General features: G+C 44.2%; 1 long non-coding RNA gene across 3 annotated transcripts in view; it reads right to left on the minus strand.

Moving 5' to 3' along the window:
* Positions 1 to 387: 387 nt before the first annotated feature.
* Positions 388 to 19,596, minus strand: part of LOC128340402 (uncharacterized) — a 46,033-nt gene continuing 26,824 nt past the window's right edge. The window contains exons 10-12 of one of the 3 annotated variants that reach the window (XR_008313684.1): positions 18,842 to 19,107; positions 1,944 to 2,067; positions 388 to 568 (exon numbers count right to left, since the gene is read on the minus strand). This is a non-coding gene — a long non-coding RNA (uncharacterized LOC128340402). Of the gene's footprint in view, positions 569 to 1,943; positions 2,068 to 18,565; positions 19,108 to 19,596 lie in introns of those variants that run through there. The other 2 variants (XR_008313686.1, XR_008313683.1) reach the window with 2 other exon arrangements.

The raw sequence follows: 19,596 nt of genomic DNA on the forward strand, positions 1-19,596 counted from the left end.
ATTGTCTTCACAGACTGGCAGCGGCTTCTCCAAGGTTGCAGGCAGGAATCTCTCTCAGCCCTATCTTGGAGATGCCAGGGAGGGAACTTGGAACCTAGATGCTCTTCCCAGAGCAGTGGCTCCATCCCCTGAGGGGAATATTTTACAGTGCTCACACTTCTAGTCTCCCTTTCATGTGCAACCAGGGCAGACCCTGCTTAGCTAAGGGGGCAGTCATGCTTGATACCACAAGACCAGCTCTCCTTTCTCAATTAGGCTCCACTCAACCACACTTGTACCTTTTTGGTCTTTCAGCTAAATATTGGATTGGGGAGGATCAAATACGAAGCATTCAAATCAGATGCAGAGAGGTAGTCCTCAGGTTTTATTTCTGTATTGGTTCAGGAAGTGAAATGCTCGCCCATGTGCTCATTTTTCTAGTCAGTTCTTGATTAGCAGCAGTCTGTGCCATCACCACCATCTTGATCATGCTGGAGGTTTCTTTTCCCAGGAGTGACTCCATCACTCACAGAGGAATTTGAGACACTATGATGATCCCTCCCATTTTTCTTTCCTTATTTTGTTTGCACTGCCACAGAACAAGATTGTACAACTTTAATTAACAGTTTGGAAGGCTCAAATAGGGTTTTCTTTTGTTTGTCTTGGGAAGGCACAGTTTGACAGAAATTGAGAACTCCTGCTCTAATGAGTTTCCCAGTTAATAATAATAAGAGCATATTTATATAGCACGTTGCAAGTGTTAAAAGTGCTTAACATACTTTACCTCAGTAATCCAGATTTTAATAGCAAAAATATTAGCAATTCTTATTTTAATGTGTTTGTAAAGAAATCAAGATGTGATCCTATGCCATTTATAAAATCCAAATCAGGTGTGATGTATTAGTTGAATTAATTCATCCATCTGCGTGGGCAGTATCAGCTTACGCAACCAATTCTAGTGCTTTGCCCTGTCTAGTTATTGGTTGCTGAGCGAGGGGCCATACACTTCAATACAAAAGCCTGTTTCCTCTAACTTGTCTGCTTCTATTTTCTTGCATCTTCTTGACACAATAGAGGCAATGTTGAATGCATGGGTGAACAATATTTTGGATGGTAGCGTTAGTGCATGTTGACAGGTGGTTGGGAAACAACCACATCATAACTCAGCAGGTGAAGAAATGTTACAGGACAGGGAGAAAATCAGAGTGGCTGGCATTATTAAATCTGGGAGTACAGGCTTTAAGTTTGATGTCTCGTGAAATAACCATATGTATAAAACTGGTGTGCTGTTATTAAGGAAATGTGTAATGATTCATGGCCTCTGAAGGTATGACCTTCTCTTCAGTACAGGTGATATTGATTTCCAAGGATTTGATTCCACAGCTTTCAGCATACAATCACACTGCCAGCCCTCCAGATAAATACATTAACTCACTATTAGGTGCAGTCAGGAAAGCTTGAATCACATGGAATCAGAAAGAGTTTCTGCATTCTTTAATGCACATCTCAATCCAAAGAATTTCAAATAAAATGCCAGTGCAACTGTTTAAGAACAGACATAATGTGGTCCTTCTGGAATAGAGCAATCTGGCTGCCGCAGATTGGGTCATACAAATGGCCCCAAAATGGCTGCCACGTGTGCAGAGGGCCAAGATGGCCTTAAAACAGATGGCCTTGGCCGAGGGAGACTCGGGGGGAGTCCAGTGGAGGAAGAGGGAGCTGCCAGAGACCCCCCCCCCCAGCCACCACAGCAACCCCTGAAGCCCTTAGCGGTGGCAAGTCAAATTTATCACCCTCTGCCACCCTCAAACTGGGCCCAGACTGGCTTGGACAGTTTGGCTCGACCTTGAACCAAACCGGGCCCAGCTTGACCCAGAGGTCAAGCCTTCGAACCAAGCCAGCTCGATTTAGAGCCATCTCGCACACCCCTACCTCTACCCCATTTAACTGTGGTTTTGCATTACCTGCAAATGTGGCCTGGATTTTAAATAAATTCAATTCTAGTTGTTATAAAGGGTAAGAATGTGTTGTATTTTATCGAGTAATCTTTTATGTTTTGTTGTTGAGAAGCTTGTCCCAGTGGGAATCCTGTAGAGAGGAAAAGGGAGGGAAATTAGGAGGAGAAAATGGAGTTGTTTCTGAATAAACTCTTAGTTAAATCTACATAGGATTACTTTGTGTTTGTGAGAGAAGCAGCTATTAACCAGAGTCTTGTCCCAAATTAAGGCCTGAAGCCACTGAGAAAAGATTCTGCACTGAGGAGTATGTAGAGTGCTACTGCAACTGCACACATTAACATTTATCCATAGGACAGAAACAAAACACTAGCGCCTCTCCAAAATAAGACATACCAGTAGCTTCTAAGCAACCCATAATGATATTTTTAATTTACTAGCCGACCCTGCACAGAGCATCTGTGCACTCTTTGGAGCTGGCGGTTCCCCTTTCCCCCACCTTTTGCCCCAGTCTCCCCTGCCCTCCCCCCCACTTCTGCCCCAGTCTGCGCCGCTAGCGCACTTTCCTCGCAGTGCAGCTCCAGTGGCTGCCTGGCCTCCTCTCGGCGGCGTGGCTCCACTGCCAGCCTCCTCTGACCCCTGTTGAGTGCAGTGCTGCACCATTGCCCGCCTAGCCGGGATACTCTCAGAGGCGCCACTCTGCCGCCCGCCACCTCCACCTATTTGTGGTGGCCCAGCTGCCGCCTCACTGCAGCTGGCCCGGACCCGCCACCTCACTGCATCCAGCCCGGGCCATATGTGTATATAGTGTAAGGCACCAAGATCAATATCTATTGGGATCAGTCATTTAACTATCAAGAAAATTCAGTTAAATCTATCCAGACTCAAAGGTCTTACAAAACATTGTAGAAGTGACACATGTAGAGAACATATAGGATTTCAAATTATATAGCAGATTTCCCAGCAAATAGCTGGGAAATATCTCCCCAGTGTTTCCTTGTTTTAACTGATGCTCTGGTTGTTATGCACTACTTTGGTCTGTGTCTGCTTGCACCTCGTCTGTAACATAACATGGTGCTATCATTTCCAGGGTTCACAGACCCATGTCAGCACTTTTCAGCCAAAGGTCAGCCAACCTAGTAATGAAGGATTAAGCAGGACAATGACATCCTCCCATACAAAGTGACATCTGATCAGTAGATTTAATATTTTTAAGTCACTGGCCTGTGCAAAGTTCAGCAAGCCGGCCATTATAATGTTATCAAAGTAATAAGGATGAGTAATTTTTGGACTGATGAATGCCATTTTTTGTCCTCCAGAGAAGGGCTGATTTATGTGGTGCTTTGTTCTTTATCTGTTTGTGTGTATCCAGCAGTGCCATCCCGTGTATGCCTCTTTTTCTATCTTCCTTTCATCTCTCCAGTTTTCTGGGATCAGTTCATCTTTCCTTGATGTTAGCTCTTGTGTCTTGGAAACCTTTCAGAGTTGTAAATTTCTTATTGACTCATCAGACTTTGGCAACACTCACAGTCAAAGGGCAGCAAAGGAGGCATAATAGCAAGGAGATAAATACATTTTCCTATTTTCTCCTGATAATGAATTGAATGAAATAAGGGCTGTCACTTCATTAAAAAATGCTTAATCACCAGAATTTTAGTTCCATAATCAATTAATGAATTGTTTAAATGTGCATGAGATATTTTAGATGAACATAAACATTAAATTATTATTTTAAAATATATTTTCTTGTTCTTCCATTACACAGCAACAGCAAGTTCTTTGTAAAGGCTAAAATAAACAAGAATGAGGTAGAATAACTATGCTCATGAAGGTTCCAACTGATAACGAATGTAAGAATTGTCAGGCAGCAGAGGCATGGGCAGCAGTCACTAGGGGGTGCAAGTCCAAAGCCAGGACCAGAAGATTTTGGAGCTCACCAGGAGTGAAGTTAGGCAGGCAGTTGGGAGCCAGGAGGGTCAGACAGAAGCCAGAAGTCCGGAATACGCGGAAATTCAAAGCCAAGCAATTACCAGGAGCCAGGGGGTCAGACAGGAGCCAGGAGACAAGAACAAGCTGAGGGTCAAGCTGGTAAGTATTCAGGGGCCAGAGGAATAGGCAGGTAATCAGGAGTCCAAAAATAAGCCGGTGAGGGATAACTCCGGACAGGACTAATCCTAAAACAACTGCACCAGATCAGGAGAATGTCAATACTGAGGCAAGGCCTGCCTCAGCCAGGAAGCCTCTTGTACTTCTTGCTGCAGGGGAAAGGCCAGTGAATGATCCACCAGGGTTGGGCTCATCCAGGGATTCAGTAGTTCAGGATCTGCTGCAATGTAGCAAGCTGCTACAGGGGGCAGCAGCACACAGAGCCTCAGGGAAGACAGAGCATGATGTGGCCGGGGAGGGGGCACATCAAATGTCCACCAGTTACAGCACCCTGTTCTTAGCAGTGGCTAGCTGGATGCCACATAAGAAAGCACACATAAGAAAGCTGGATCCCACTCTGCCACATAAGAAAGACAAGTTGTTCTGATACAAATTAATCTGCCTACTTTCCTTTCACTATAATCTTAATTGAGAATTACCATCCTCACAAGTTAACCCACTTGCACCTCACACATTCATGCATCCACCATCTTGAATCAGAGTGGATGACATCATCACAAACAATGCCATTGAGCTGTCCCTGTGTATCGCTAGAGCTGTACCAAATCTGGTTCAAATCGGTTAGGTGGTTCACAAGTTAGCCCACTTGCACCTCAAACATTAATGCATCCACCATCTTGAATCAGGGAGGATGGAATCATTACAAACTAGGCCCTTGAGCCAACCCTATGTGTCTCTATCACTTGTAGCAAATTTGGTTCAAATTGGTTAGGCAGTTCAAATTGATACCATTGTAGTGAGTGACACATAGGGGCACCTCAGTGGTGTGGTTTGGAACGATGTAATCAACTCCGATTCAAGACAGCAGACATGTGAACATCTGAGGTGCAAGTGGGCTAACTTTTGCACCACCTAACCAATTTGAACCAAATTTTCTATAGATGTGGAGACATAGTTTGTAATGATGTCATCCACACTGATTCACGATAGCAGATGCGTGAATCTTTGGAGTGCAAGTGGGCCAACTTGTGAACCAAATTTGAACCAAATTTGCTACAGGTGTAGGGACGCACGGGAATGCCTCATGGGCATAATTTGTAATGATGTCATCTGCCCTGATTCAAGATGGCGGACACATTAACATTTGAGGCACAAGTGGGCTAACTTGTGATCCACATAACTGATTTGAACCAATTTGATATCGGTGTAGGAGCACATAGGGATGGCTCAATGGCATTGTTTGTGATGATATCATCCACTCCAATAAAAGATGGTAGACATTTAAGGTTGAAGTGGGCTAACTTGTGAGGATGGTAATTATCTATTAGGATTGTAGCGAAATGAAAGTAGGCAGATTAGTTCTTACCAGAACAACTAGTTTTTTTAAAAAGTCTTTATTGCGCCTTTCTGGGTAGTAGTGGCTTCAGCAGTGAATGGAAATGCTGATAATGTTCCAGGTGGATGACTCTTGCTGGTCACCATCTATTTTTCCTCTAAGATGAGGCAGGAAAGGGTTCTACAACATGATGCGGACATGACTGCCCAAAGAGGCATGTTGAAAATGCAAAAGACTGAATTTCAAGTGCCTTTTGCCCAATGTAAATTTTAGATTGCCACTGGTGACCAGGTGAGTAGCTCAGCACAAGACTGCTCAAAGCCATCACCTCGAAGCCTCCCCATGGCCACTCCCCAGCAGAGGTGTGTATATGGCCATGGAAATCTTGCTTGATGATTTCCCCCTATTCAAGAGACTGATGGTTTATTTGTATAGGAGAATAGCTTCATGTCTGGCCTGGCTTTGTTTTCTTGCCTAACAAGGTAAGGGGCATCCAGGAAGGTGCAGTGGCTGACACATTGTTGGGAGTTGATACAAGTTCGATGCCTAATTATTGAGGCCCTACAGTTTAATTGACCCAGATACTTTAAATCAACTAAAAATACATTAATGGATGTATCAAAACATCAGTCTAAAGATTCATTTATATTAGCCTCTTGGATTAACCTTTATGTTAAAAACAGGATAGACAACGTTCCCATGCTATAATATCATTATTTATGAGCCACACACGGAGTCCCAACTTGGTCCTTTAGAAATTTGCACAGCTTAAAGCTGTTTGCTCATCATATCATAGAGGAGCAATGCCCATGCTGATTAACATGCAGCATGTTTTGGGTTCATTATAAGAACACAACAGGAACAAGAGAGATCCAAATTGGAAGTCAGCTTCTGTGTGCAGGTGATGTGGATGTCAAGGCACATCTGGATGCGCATTCCCATCCTATTCCAATGCAATTCTCAAATCATTTGTGCACATCTGTTGATGTGGATGGAGGCTACCTGGCATGTGACTAGAGCTGGATCAGAGCCATTCTCTGTTTCCAAGTTAAACTGTAGTTAACACATTATTAAACAAATAAATTGATTCCCTTCCCTAACACATTTATTTTGGTCATAAAAAGTGTGCTCTGTAGAATTGTATGATTTCACTGCTAAAGAGGTTTTATTTATGTGTATAAATTAGTTGCAGGCACTTCACCGAGTCAGTGCCCCAATTACAAAGAATCCAAAGCGTGTGCTTCCATTGCTTGGCTTTGGCAGCCTTATCTAGTCTCACAGCTGCTTTCAATGTAACTGCTACTTAGTGCTCCTGCCTAACTGGCACTTAACACAATTGCCTGAATATCCTGTTGGCATGTGAATGTATCATTCCCTTCCTTCCAAACCACTCATAAACTGTCCCCGAGAAGCACAGTCTATATTTATTAGTTAAAACAGAGGGTAGAAATTAGAGATGTGAACGAATCGTATTTTGCAATTTGATTCGCGCCCAAAGAGAATCACAAAATATTTGAATCAATTCATTGAAACAATGGTATTTGCTGGCTGTTTCGATGAATAAATTCAAATGCATTTGAGTGATTCAGCCATAGGGAACAATGGGGACATCAAAACACCCCATTGTTCCCCATGGGTAGATCCTAGAGGCACCAAAGTGGGTTTGGTAGTACAGTGTAATGGTTACTACCGACCACCCAACCCACAAAAGAAATGGGCAAGTAGGCAGTTTTAATTTTTAAAAAAACCTTTGCCCAAAAACCCATCCTATGGGTTTTTTTGGGGGAAAGCTTGATTTTTAAAAAAATATCATGCACTTGCCCATTTCTTTTGTGGGTTGGGTGCTAGGTAGCACCCATCATGCTGCACCACCGAGCCCACTTTGGTGTCCCTAGGACCTACCCACGGGGAACAATAAGCTTAACTAGAACAACATCTTCAGCAACATTTTGATTGATACACCTTAGGAACATAGGAACATAGGAAACTGCCATATACTGAGTCAGACCATTGGTCTATCTAGCTCAGTATTGTCTTCACAGACTGGCAGCGGCTTTTCCAAGGTTGCAGGCAGGAATCTCTCTCAGCCCTATCTTGGAGAAGCCAGGGAGGGAACTTCCCAGAGCAGCTTCATCCCCTGAGGGGAATATCTTGCAGTGCTCACAAATCAAGTCTCCCATTCATATGCAACTAGGGCAGACCCTGCTTAGCTATGGGGACAAGTCATGCTTGCTACCACAAGACCAGCTCTCCTCACCTTGCAATGCAGATTGCAGAGCGAGCCAGAGCAGTGAGTGAAGCACATGTCAGTCAAGGCCAGACATGGAGCTCATCACAACAATCACCATGAAATATTACACACAGACACATAGAGCCGAGCTATCACTATCCATTTCTCACCACAACACCATCTCACAAACAAACTAAACCACAACTCAGGGCACCCAAGTTCTGCCTTTGTCATTCTGAGATCCTACAAAACCAGACAGTTAACAGCAGGGAATAGCATAGCAAGCATATTATACATACTCAATGCTGAGAAAACTTTTTTTTTTTTTAATCAAATCTTCCTTCCAGGGGCGTATCTAGGGTGGGGCAAGCAGGGCATGTGCCCTGGGTGCCACTTGAAGGGGGTGTGCCATTTTTTAAAATGATTTTTTTAAAAAATGGCTACCGAAAACAAAATGGCCACTGTGCATGCTCAAATGGCCTCTGTGAGGCCCTAGGCCAGGCCAGGCCTCACAGAGGCCATTTGCGGTGGCCATTTTGTTTTCAGCAGCCATTTTAAAAAAATATATTATTTTTTTTTAATGGCCACTGCACATGCTCAGATGGTCCCTGTGAAGCCCTAGAGGCCAGCAGGGGGAGTGGGAACTTTTGAAGACCCCCCCCCACGGCCTTTAGGAAGCCCCCCCAAAGTGGCTACAGGTAAAAAAAATTCTAAAACTTATATAATATAAGTCACTGTACACATATTCAGTTTGGCACTATGTACAGAGAATCAGGGCTTGTGAATACTGAGCTGAAGCTTATGAGCTAGGATTGTATTCATTTGCTCTTACTTTGCTTCTTGTGATAAGTGAGTTAAATGTGATGTCTTAATAATATGGCTATTAATGGTGAGTTTGTCTTTGCATCAGTGTGAAATCCTTAGTATTAAGGCCCACTGGGAGTTTCTTGCTCTCTTTCTCCCATTTTAACTGTCTTTCTGAAATACTAGAATATATTCCAAGCAGTGACACAGTTTACTCTGCATATCCTTTAATTATTTTCAGAGTATCTGGGAAAAGTCAAATTCTCCATTTATTTTTAAAACTTATGTAATAGTAATGTTACAATGCATAGTAGAAAATTAGACAGGCACTTCTATTTAGTTTTCCAAGTACACCTCCACATAGTATTTGGTTATTTCATGAGCCCCAGCATACTGAAATTTGTCGTTTTCCAGCATTTTTTGGTCTGTCTATGTCCACTGCTAAATAATTTTTGAAATATTGAAAGATTAACAAGCTTGATGTATTTTTGAGTTGATATGATGGTAAAGTTATCTGAAAGATGGGTGTCAGATGTTTGGACAGGAGGCGCAATTTCAGCACAATTTTCCCTAGATATGCCTAGGCACTATTTCCCTAGGACTATTTTCCCTGGATATGCCTCTGCTTCCTTCTATCCTGCCTGCCACAGAGAGACAGGAGGACAGAGAAGTCATGGCCTGATGAACCAATGGTCTGACAAGGAACAAAGCTTATACTCTTACCATGAGAAGAAGTCTCCTTTCTTTTCTTGTTCTCCATTGTACATTCCTGCCTGCCTGCCTGTGTCTGGATAACACCATGACCTCAGTTTTGCTGCTAGACCCTGGCTAACAACTTGACACATGGATCATGGCACCAGTTCATCATCTTATCATTGGCCATGGCAGTGCCATGTGGGCATGTCTGCATGTGTCAGCAGGTTGGTGGGCATAAGAGGAACCATCCTGCAACCATCACCAAGTCTGGCCAGACTTGGTGACACACTGCCCAAAACTGGATTGGCTACACCTCCTGGCCTGCCACCAGTTCCTGCAGGTAATGCCATTTTGGAGAGCTGATCTTGGATATTGTACAAAAGCACAAAGAGATCTTTCTTTATAACCTGTCTCTCTGCTCAAGTGCTCAAGATGGCTAACAGTCTATTAAAACAAAACAAAATTAAAAAAACAACAACAATATAATCTATGAATCAAAAGCACAACTTCTGGTGAAAATAAGCAACAAAGATGACCAAACTGAGAACAGAAACAGCAGAAAACAATTCAAACATAATCAAGATAAAATGCCACCTACAGACATACATTTTTAAAGGCTTTATTAATTTATTTAATAGATGTATATCCTGCCCTACAGCACTTAAGTGCTCTCAGGGCAATTCACAAGTTTGAAATTCCAAGTGCAAAATAGATGTTTGAGTTTTTTCTGGGGAAGTCCCTGCAGAACAACCTATATGCTTAGTGGTGTCTCAGCAATTGAGGCTGTAATCCTAAACATGTTTACCTGGAAGTATGCCCTACTGAACACTATGGGACTAATTTCCAAGTTAATGTATGAGATTCTGCTACACAAGGACATGATAGAAGTAGGTATGCGCATTTGTTTAAATCAGATTTCTTATAGGTCTTAGCAAAGATCCAGCTATAGAGTCAGAGTCAAATCACATGCCCCCTCCGCCCCAGCCTGTGTGGAGACAGCCACTCCCACTGCTTACCTGACCTCTGTGCAGAACAGTCCTGTGCAAAGTAGCAGGGAGGGCTTTAAAGAGAAGTAGATTCAAAGGAAGCCCCAGAGATCGCTTTGGAGGCACATGCAGAACACTGGGAAATGTAGTCCTTCCCAGCACTTTCCCCATAGAGCTTTATTTGGAAAGCACTGGGAAGGACTTTATTTCCCAGCACTCTCCTGCATACCTTGCAAGATGTCACTGGAGTTTTCAATGGTTCTCCTTTCCTTTAAGGGCCCTCCTCAACATTATGCAGAGGACCACTTTGAAGCCAAATCTTTGCAAAGCCCAATTTCTTGTATAGTTTGATTCCTCTTCTGCCAGTAAGGTTCAGAGCAGGTTACAATCTGAAAACTGTGCAAGACATGTCAATTTAAAATGAAGCTGTATAAAATCTCATCCTCAGGGTCATTTTCAACTTGGGTAAGGACATCCAAGTTCAAAATATAAAAGCCTCTAGAGGTGTGTGAAAGCCAGCTCGGTTCAAAACAAGCCAGTTTGGAACTCTACGGGAAAAGGAGAATCCGGTGAGGAATACCCCTTTATCAGTAAAGTAGGCTTGCCTAATGTTAGAGCGGGTGGGGAAGAGTGAATAAATACTTACAAGTGCTGGTGGCTGTGGTGGCAGTGGCCACGGGGGGATGCTGGGGGTGGCTTCGGCTCCCCACCCCTGCCGGCCTCCCCCAGAGTAGGCAGGTCAGGCAGTGGCCTGGTTCAGGCCTTCTTTGGTCCAGTTTGGGCCTCTGCACATGTGCAGAGGCCATTTTATTGACCACCACGCATACGCATAGGCCATATGGTCATGCAGCCCCACCCCACCCCAGCCGGCTTCCCCCAGAGTAGGCAGGGCATACAGCCGGGATTCCCCTCACTGGATTCCCCTACTCTGAGTAGGCCATATGCCCTGCCTACTCTGGGATTCTCCTTTGCCAGTAGAGCTCTGAGTTGGTCAAACTGGCTTGGTTCAAACTGGGTCCAAAACCAGTTCGAATCTGGTTCGGATTTGAGCCAAACTGGTGAAACCAGTTTTGTGCACATCTCTAGCCTCTAATCAGATCTCAGGTCAGTCTGTGCATATCCCTTAAACATGTTTGCTAATGAGGACAGTCTGTTGTTTCAATATAATTTAAAAGGAACCTGCTGACCTTTACATTCATATTCCTTTCACATTGGACAAGATAATCATGCATTTTGTACCTATATAAAAATAAAATACGTAAAGTGACTATTGGTTTTCATTGCCAAAAACTAGCACCCAAAGAAAGGTGCTTAAATTTTGATGTATCTCCTAGAGACAACCACTGAAAACATTGTTGTATGTGCACATATAGAAGAATTATTAGAACTAGCTTAACCCATGCAGAGCAGCTGTGCACTAATACTTGATTGGTCCCCTCACCCCTGCCACAGTTGCCCTCACCTCAGAGATCTCTCCACCCTCACCTGAGCTGCACTACTGCGCTTCCTCCTCAATCCCGTTGCTTCCATCCCCCTCACCCCTCTTGTTCACTCCTCCATCCTTTTACTCCAGCCATCTCACCCCTCTTGGTCGCGTCTGCAGTGTTGCTGGCACCTATTGGCCAAGCTGCAGTCCCCTATCCTCAGAGACCTCCACACCCTCAGGAAGGGAGAGCCCCGCTCCTGCTCCTCCCCACAGGAGCAGCAGTGTTTGACCAGGCCCTTCCTTGCTGCCACCACCACCGTGGCCACTCATTCCGCTCAGGCCGCTGACAGGCCCCGGCCCAGGCCCGTCCGTTACCTGACTGCCTCCCTCCACCAATGGCCTCGGTCGCCCCAAACAGCAGCAGTGGTTGACTGGGCTCACCCTTTCTACCACCACCATGGCCACTCATTTCCCTCAGGCCTCTGACAGGCTTGGGCCCATCCCTCACCCTTCCTTCTTTCTCCCCTCCCCTCCCTTCTTTTTCTCTCTTTCTCTCTCCTCCACTCGCTCTTCCCTTGTCTTTCTTCCCCCTTCTTTTTTTCTTTCTTTCTCTCCCCTCTCCCTTCCTGAGTTAACAGATCTTGTTTATCTTGTTTCCTCATCTGAAAGGGTTCTTTTTTCCCTCATGACCCCTCTTTTTGCAGACCCCTGCCCTCTATCTATCTATCTATCTATCTATCAATCATCCCCACTGCCCAATCACCATGGTGCTTCTGCTCTCACAGGGTCCTCCTCCCTGTCTGCATATGGAATCCCCACTGCCCAATCAACATGGTGATTGGGAGATGGTGTTTCATGAATTACTATTACTATGAATATTTATATACTTAATCTGTTTGGGAAAGTCCATTTCACATTAAAACCAATGTGCTTGAAAGGACTTCCTGAAACCGCACGTATTCAGTAACATTGAAGCAAAGAGGATATGAAAGAACTTCTACGCCCCAGTTTATGCCCTCTTGGCCATCTGTACTGACCACTCTGGATGAAACTTAAAGGAAAAGAGTACTTGATATGGACAGTTGAGCTTGATTGCCTGATGTTCTTTGTGGTTAGCAAGAGCAAATTCTCCTGATTTGACTTCCACAGCAGGGATGTGCACAAAATGGATTTTGTGTTTTGTTTTGTGTGCAAAACAAAATGCAAAATGCTTGAAACATTTCATCAAAACAGCAGCCAAGCCAGCTGTTCAAAACATTTCAAGTGTTTTGGCCATGGGCAACAATGGGGAATTCAAAACACCCCATTGTTCCCTATGGATAGCTCCTAGGGACATGAAAGTGGGTTGTGTGGTAGGGCATGATGGGTGCTACTTATCACCCAACCAATACAAGAAATGGGCAAGTGGGAGATTTAATTTTTTTAACCTTTCCCCAAGATCCTATGGGGGTTTGGGGGGAAGTTAATACAATAGTCTGCTTGTCCATTTCTTTTGTGGGTTGAGTGGTAGGTAACACTCATTGTGCTCTACCACACAACACACTTTGGTGTCCCTAGTGTGAACAGTGGGGTGTTTCGAGTTTCTTCTTGTTCCCTATGGCTAGAACAAGCTGCATTCACAGAGTGCACACAAGTTTTACACTGCAATTTGCAATGCATTTTGTGACCCTGTGTTGTAAAACACTACAGATTAGAAGCACACCTTAAAAGGGAACCTTTCCCTCCCGACACAGAACAACACACATTTTTTTCAAACACAGTCCAAAAAATGGCCAAAAAGGAATCACTGGCCCAGAGTCCAGTCCACTGCCAGCCACAGTGCCTGTGCTGCAGTAATATCATTGGCACAAGTTGCTCTCTCACACACAATTATGATTCCTTACTAATGGCACAGCTGGGAAATGTCTTGACAAGCAAGCCAGAGGTTGGCGGTTTGAATCCCCACTGGTATGTTTCCCAGACTTGCAGCAGCAATATAGGAAGATGCTGAAAGGAATCATCTCATACTGCACAGGAGATGGCAATGGTAAACCCCTCCTGTGTTCTAACAAAGACAACCACAGGGCTCTGTGGTTGCCAGGAGCCAACACCAACTCAATGGCACACTTTACCTTACTTCAGCATTGCAACAGCTGCCACTGCAGAATGCAGACTGCAGAGCAGACCAAAGCAGTGAGTGAAACACAAGTTAGTCTCAAGGCCAGACATGGAGTTCATCTCACAGCAATCACCAAGAAAATATGAGAAAGGGAGGGAGGGGGGGAGAGGGAGCAGGAGAGCTCTGAGCTGCAACTGTCCATTTCTCACCACAACACTATCTCACAAACCAAACCAGTGAAATTACAACTCAAGGAAAGCAGGCAGGCACCCAGGTTCTGTCTTTGTCAGTCTGAGATCCAGCAAAACCAGATAGTTAATATAGCAACAATAGCATAGCATATTAAACTCTGTGATGTTTTGCAAAATCAAAATGGGGATGTTTTGTTTCAAGCTTGAAAGAGACACTTAATTTTAAGGGTGTTTTGTTTCAAGCTTGAAACACTTGAAATGGCCCACTTTGAGCTCGAAATGTTTCAAGCTTGAAACATTTTGCATATCCCTACTCCACAGTACTTTTCGAATTGTGTTATCCACATTTTCCTCCAGACTTTCACTCAGCTTTCACTCCAATTCAGAGAACTCAAGCCCATTTGATGGGACTAAATACAGTTATTATATATCACCCATCATTAAAAAACCCTCAAAGCAATGTATAAAAATACTAAGTTTTAAATATATAAAACAAAGAAAAATACAGTATGGAATATGACTGCAACAAAGTTCATTAGTCAGTCAACTCAAAGACTACTTACAAAGAAAGTACAGGTCTTCAAAAAGACAGTAGGGAGTCGCCATATCAATTTCTCAGGGAAGGGTTGTGATGACCAACTTGATATGGTGTTAAAGTGTTCATGTTAATTTATGTCAACATTATATACATAGGAAGAGGAGGTTGAGTTCTTCAACAGGATTGGTAGAGTTGAATAGAGTGTTCAGCGGGAAAGTGACAGTTAGAAGGTCAATTAGAGTCGGATGTTATGAGACAGAAGCACAGTGGAGTCTATAAGGGACAGTTGTTAAGAAGCTGGTGATTATACAAAGATTGGGAAGCCTGAGAGAAAAGAGTATTTCTCTGTAGACATATAAACATAAGAAAGGTTAGGAATAAATAAGACAGGGAAAACAGTATGAGTTAGAAAGTTAGGTCTGGGTGTGTTTTTCTCTTGTTTTATTTCATAAGAAGCCTGACCTCAATTGCTTGTTAGCTTTCAGTAACTTAAAATGTCTTAGTCTATACATATTTGTATAGGAAATGAATATAAGGAAATATATATAAGTAATATAAGGAAATGAATCATTTATGTTATTAACAAAATAATAAAACCTGGTTGTTTAAAATAAAATAAAAGTTAAATAACAACAACAACAACTAGCCGACCCCACACAGAGCATCTGTGCGGCGCTTTGGGGCCGGCTGTTTTCCCCTCCCATTCCTCTCCCCACCACAGAGCTGTGGCAGGCAGCCAAGAAGGGCCCCACTGCAGCTGTTTTTTCTCCTTCCTGTCCGCCTGCTGCTGTGGCAGCTTTTCTCTTCCCCCCCTCTTCCCGCCCGCTGCCGCGTTTCTCTCCCCCCACCCGCTGCCTGCCACCTTTCTCTCCCCCGCCCGCTGCCCGCCGCCGCCTTTCTCTCCTCCACCCACTGCCTGCCACCTCCTTTCTCTCCCCCCACCCACTGCCTGCCACTGCTGCTTCTCTCTCCCCCCACCCCTGCCCACCGGCCAGCCACCACCAGCACTTTCTTCCCCCTCTCCTCCTCAGTCCTCCTCACTTCGGAACTCTTGCAGCGTGTCTGCCGCCAAATCCTGGGCACGCATGTCCCAAGAGAATTAAATATATAGAAGCCCACTCACCCCCTCTGGCACCAGGCCAGGGCCAGACTCCATCCCACTGCCTCCCACCTCCCAGCCCAGGCTGCAGCCGAGACAGCCCCTCCTCCAGCTCAGCCAATCAGGTGCCTCCGCCAGCCAAACGGAGCTCAGCCAATCAGGTGTCTCCTTGCCGGCACACATTGCCTTGCCACATCCCCACACTGGCTGGCTAATAAATAATAATAATAATAATAATAATAATAATAATAATAATAATTCGATTTCTATACCGCCCTTCCAAAAATGGCTCAGGGCAGTTTACAAAGAGAAATAACAAATAAGAATTTGTAATAAGAAAAACAAACAGAGAATTAATTATAAAGACAATAATAATAATAATAATAATAATAATAATAAAAATTATTTAATTTATTAAATAATAATAAAACCTGGTTGTTGCCTTGGGATTATTTTAATGAAATGCGGTATATAAATTTAAATTTAACAATAAATAAACTGGAATAGTGTTCCGGTTTGTAAAACCCCTGTACCTAAAGTCACATCCATACTACCTAAAGGTTTATTTGTAGCAGAGCCAGAAAGCTACAAGGAGAGAAATGACTAAAACAAAGAACAGCATACTTGCTTAGTTGAGGCTGCATGTACATTTGGAGTTATTTTTTCCAGATAAGGAATCAGGATGGTGGCAGCGAGGAGTTAATTGGGCAAGCTCAGAAGTCTTTAAAGGAAAATTCCCAACTGATGAATCCAACCAGGTCATCACCACAAGGATTTTCCAAAACATTTCCAAAGCATCTGGGGCCACAACAGAAGAGGCCTTTGGACTGTTCACATGAGCAGCCCTACCCAGGCTCGGGCTGAAGTGCCAGGATCAAAGCGGATCCCAGCACTGCCTCCCTGAGTAACCTGGGTTTTAAACCCAGCTCTTACCTGGGTAAAAGGGCACAGGCACACCCTTTTACCCAGGTCTGGGGTCATGTGTCTGCTATTGCTGCAGGCAGCCTGAGCAGACACAAAGCCGGACACCTGGAGCACCTTGCTTGGGGTAATCCTTGGTGCATTAAGGGATATCTGGAGGCCAGGCTTCATTTCCCCAGCCTTCAGTGCCCGGCCTCACACACCACACACTGGGGGGAAGGTAGGTTCAACCCTGCCTCCCTCCCCCTGCCACAGTCTGCCCTCCCTGCCCCAGAAATTGTTGTGTGAATGGCCTCACTGTTTCTTGCGGAGCCCAATCTCACCTCCACAGAGCTGGAATTTGAAGCAGGGCCTAACTTCTGTAACCGGGCTGCTGACTCATATAGGTTGGCTCAGACATGTGGTACTCCCACAGAAGTGACTTGAGAGCTGCTAGGTATATGGGTTATCCAAGTTTGAGGCCAAAGAGGGGCCATTTGTATGAACCAGCTTCTTCATGTAATTGGTATTTATTTATTTATTTATTTATTTATTTATTTATTTATTTATTTATTACATTTGTATACCACCCCAAACTTTCGTCTCTGGGCGGTTAACAATAGTATAAAACAAGTTAAAATATAGACAAAAACTTAAAACAATTTAACAATTTAAAAATCAACCATGAATTAAAATCTTAAAATTTAAAGAACAGAAAAAGCTTGGGTGAAGAGGTGGGTTTTCAAATGCTTTCTAAAAATTGTCAGAGATGGGGAGGATCGTATCTCAGCAGGGAGCGCATTCCATAGTCTCGGGGTTGCAACCAAGAAAGCCCGTCCCCGTATGGCCACCAGCTGAGCTGGCGGCAACTGGAGACAGTCCTCTCCGGACGACCTCAATGGGCAGTGGGGATCATAATGAAGAAGAAGTTTTCTTAGATACCCAGGGCCTAAGCCATTTAGAGCTTTATAAGTTATGACAAGCACTTTGTATTTTGCCCAGAAACCTATTGGCAGCCAGTGTAACTCTATCAACAAACGAGTGATGTGGTCTCTCCGAGATGACCCAGAGACCAACCTGGCCACCGCGTTCTGTACCAACTGAAGCTTCCGGACTACGTACAAAGGCAGCCCCACATAGAGCGCATTGCAGAAGTCAAGTCTGGAGGTTACCAACATATGTACCACTGTTTTGAGGTCATTGATCTCAAGAAACCGACGCAGCTGGCGTATCAGCCGAAGCTGATAGAAAGCACCCCTGGCCACCGCCTCAACCTGAGAAACCAGGGAGAGGTGTGGATCCAGAAGTACTCCCAGACTACGAACCTGTTCCTTTTGTGGAAGTGTGACCCCATCCAGAACAGGGAGATCAAAATTGTCTCTAGAGTTCTGACCTCGCACAATAAGTACCTCCGTCTTAGCTGGATTCAGTTTCAGTTTATTCTCCCTCATCCAGCCCATTATTGCTTCCAGGCAAGCATTTAGGGAAGTTATGACATCTCCTGAAGAAGTTGACATGGAGAAGTAGATTTGGGTGTCATCAGCATACTGGTAACACCCCGCTCCAAATCCCCTGATGATCTCTCCCAGTGATTTCATGTAGATGTTAAAGAGCATTGGAGAAAGTACGGAGCCTTGAGGGACATCATACTTAAGCTCAGATTTTGAAGAGCAATAGTCTCCAATTGACACCATCTGGAATCTGTCCGAGAGGTAGAAGCAGAACCACTGTAAAACAGTCGTCCCGTCCCCCCAGCACCCTCAGATGTTCCAGAAGGATACTATTGTCTATAGTATCGAGAGCCACCAAGAGATCCAAAAGGACCAACAGAGTCACACTTCCTCTGTCAATTGCCAATTGGAGATCATCCATCAGACCGACCAAGGCAGTCTCCACCCCATAGCCCGCCCGAAAACCAGTTTGAAATGGGTCTAGATAATCAGTAAATGTATATGTAAATGTTCTGATTCATATGATGGGAGCAACTTGAAAAAGAGGTTCTGGCATCATGGGACAGAGACATTTGCAGACATCTAGACAAGTCACATGATCCTCCAAGAGAGTCCAGCCTAGCCATGATTCCAGCAGCACCACTGTGTGCTCCTGTGGTGCTCCTATGGGGCTGGCTGCTTAGAGTTGGGCTTAAGTCTGTAGAAATTTTCATACATGTGTAGAAATGCTCAGTGACAACGAAGACATTTAATACAAAAATCCCGTGGAATTGGATGCTAATGCCCACAATATACTTTATTCATATCTGGTAAGAAAATTAGAAATTGACTGCTAAAACCTGCTGTTCCTGCAATCTTCAGCAAACCCTTAGTCATTTGCCCACTGTGTACCACATAAAAGTATCTCAATTGAACACACAGTCATGATCTCTTAAATATAAGTGCTATAAAATGATGCATACACTACGAGAATCGATAAAACATGGGTCACATCATAAAGACAACAGCAAACATTTACAATTGCCTGCTTCTGCAGCACCATTCACCTTTTGTTCTACAGGGTCAGATGAATTCTCTCTGGCTGACTAGTGGCTGGATTTTGGCCTATTCCTGCCCCCTGGAGCCTTGAAAAGAAGTCAGTTCTCGGAAGAGAAAGAAGCCTTTTATTCTCCACTATCCTCTTGGATCTAGTAAATGCACCGCTATCTCATACATTCCTCTGCTTTCCTCAGGGAATACAAGCCTCAAGGCTGCAACTTCTGTTCTTGTAAAAGGCAAATTGAAATGTGTGTGAGAAGCACACATATCCAGACTGCGGACAGCAAAAGAGAGATCATGAGAAGAAATTCAAAATTTTCAGAGCCTGCTATCAATTAAGGACTGTTAAGTTATTGCCCAGGGTCACCTAGGTACAATTGCATTTAAACCCCATGCACTTTTAAGGCATATTCATGCACAGTCGGGAGCATCCCTAAACATCTTGCCTTGCTCCCCGAGCAAAGTAACGACCATCTTGTTGCCTTCCTGGCCATGGCAAGACTTAGAAATTATTGCTCTAGGGAGATGGTCAGTCCTTCCCATGCACCAAGGCCATTTGCATGGTCTGCATGGTGTTGCTGACCATGCAGATGGCCTCTGATGTGACTGCCCCACACAGGATCCTGGACAGAGCTCAGCTGCTTGAGACAGTTTTCAGGTGCTGAGGTAATGCTGGTAACCACTTCCTAATTTATTTTTAAAGGTGCCTCTTGCTGCCCACCCCCACCAGTGCCTATGCCCTCACTGGCCGCTTCTGGTTGAA

This window comes from Hemicordylus capensis, chromosome 1, assembly GCF_027244095.1.
Source record: "Hemicordylus capensis ecotype Gifberg chromosome 1, rHemCap1.1.pri, whole genome shotgun sequence".
Classification (NCBI taxonomy): Eukaryota; Metazoa; Chordata; class Lepidosauria; order Squamata; family Cordylidae; genus Hemicordylus; species Hemicordylus capensis.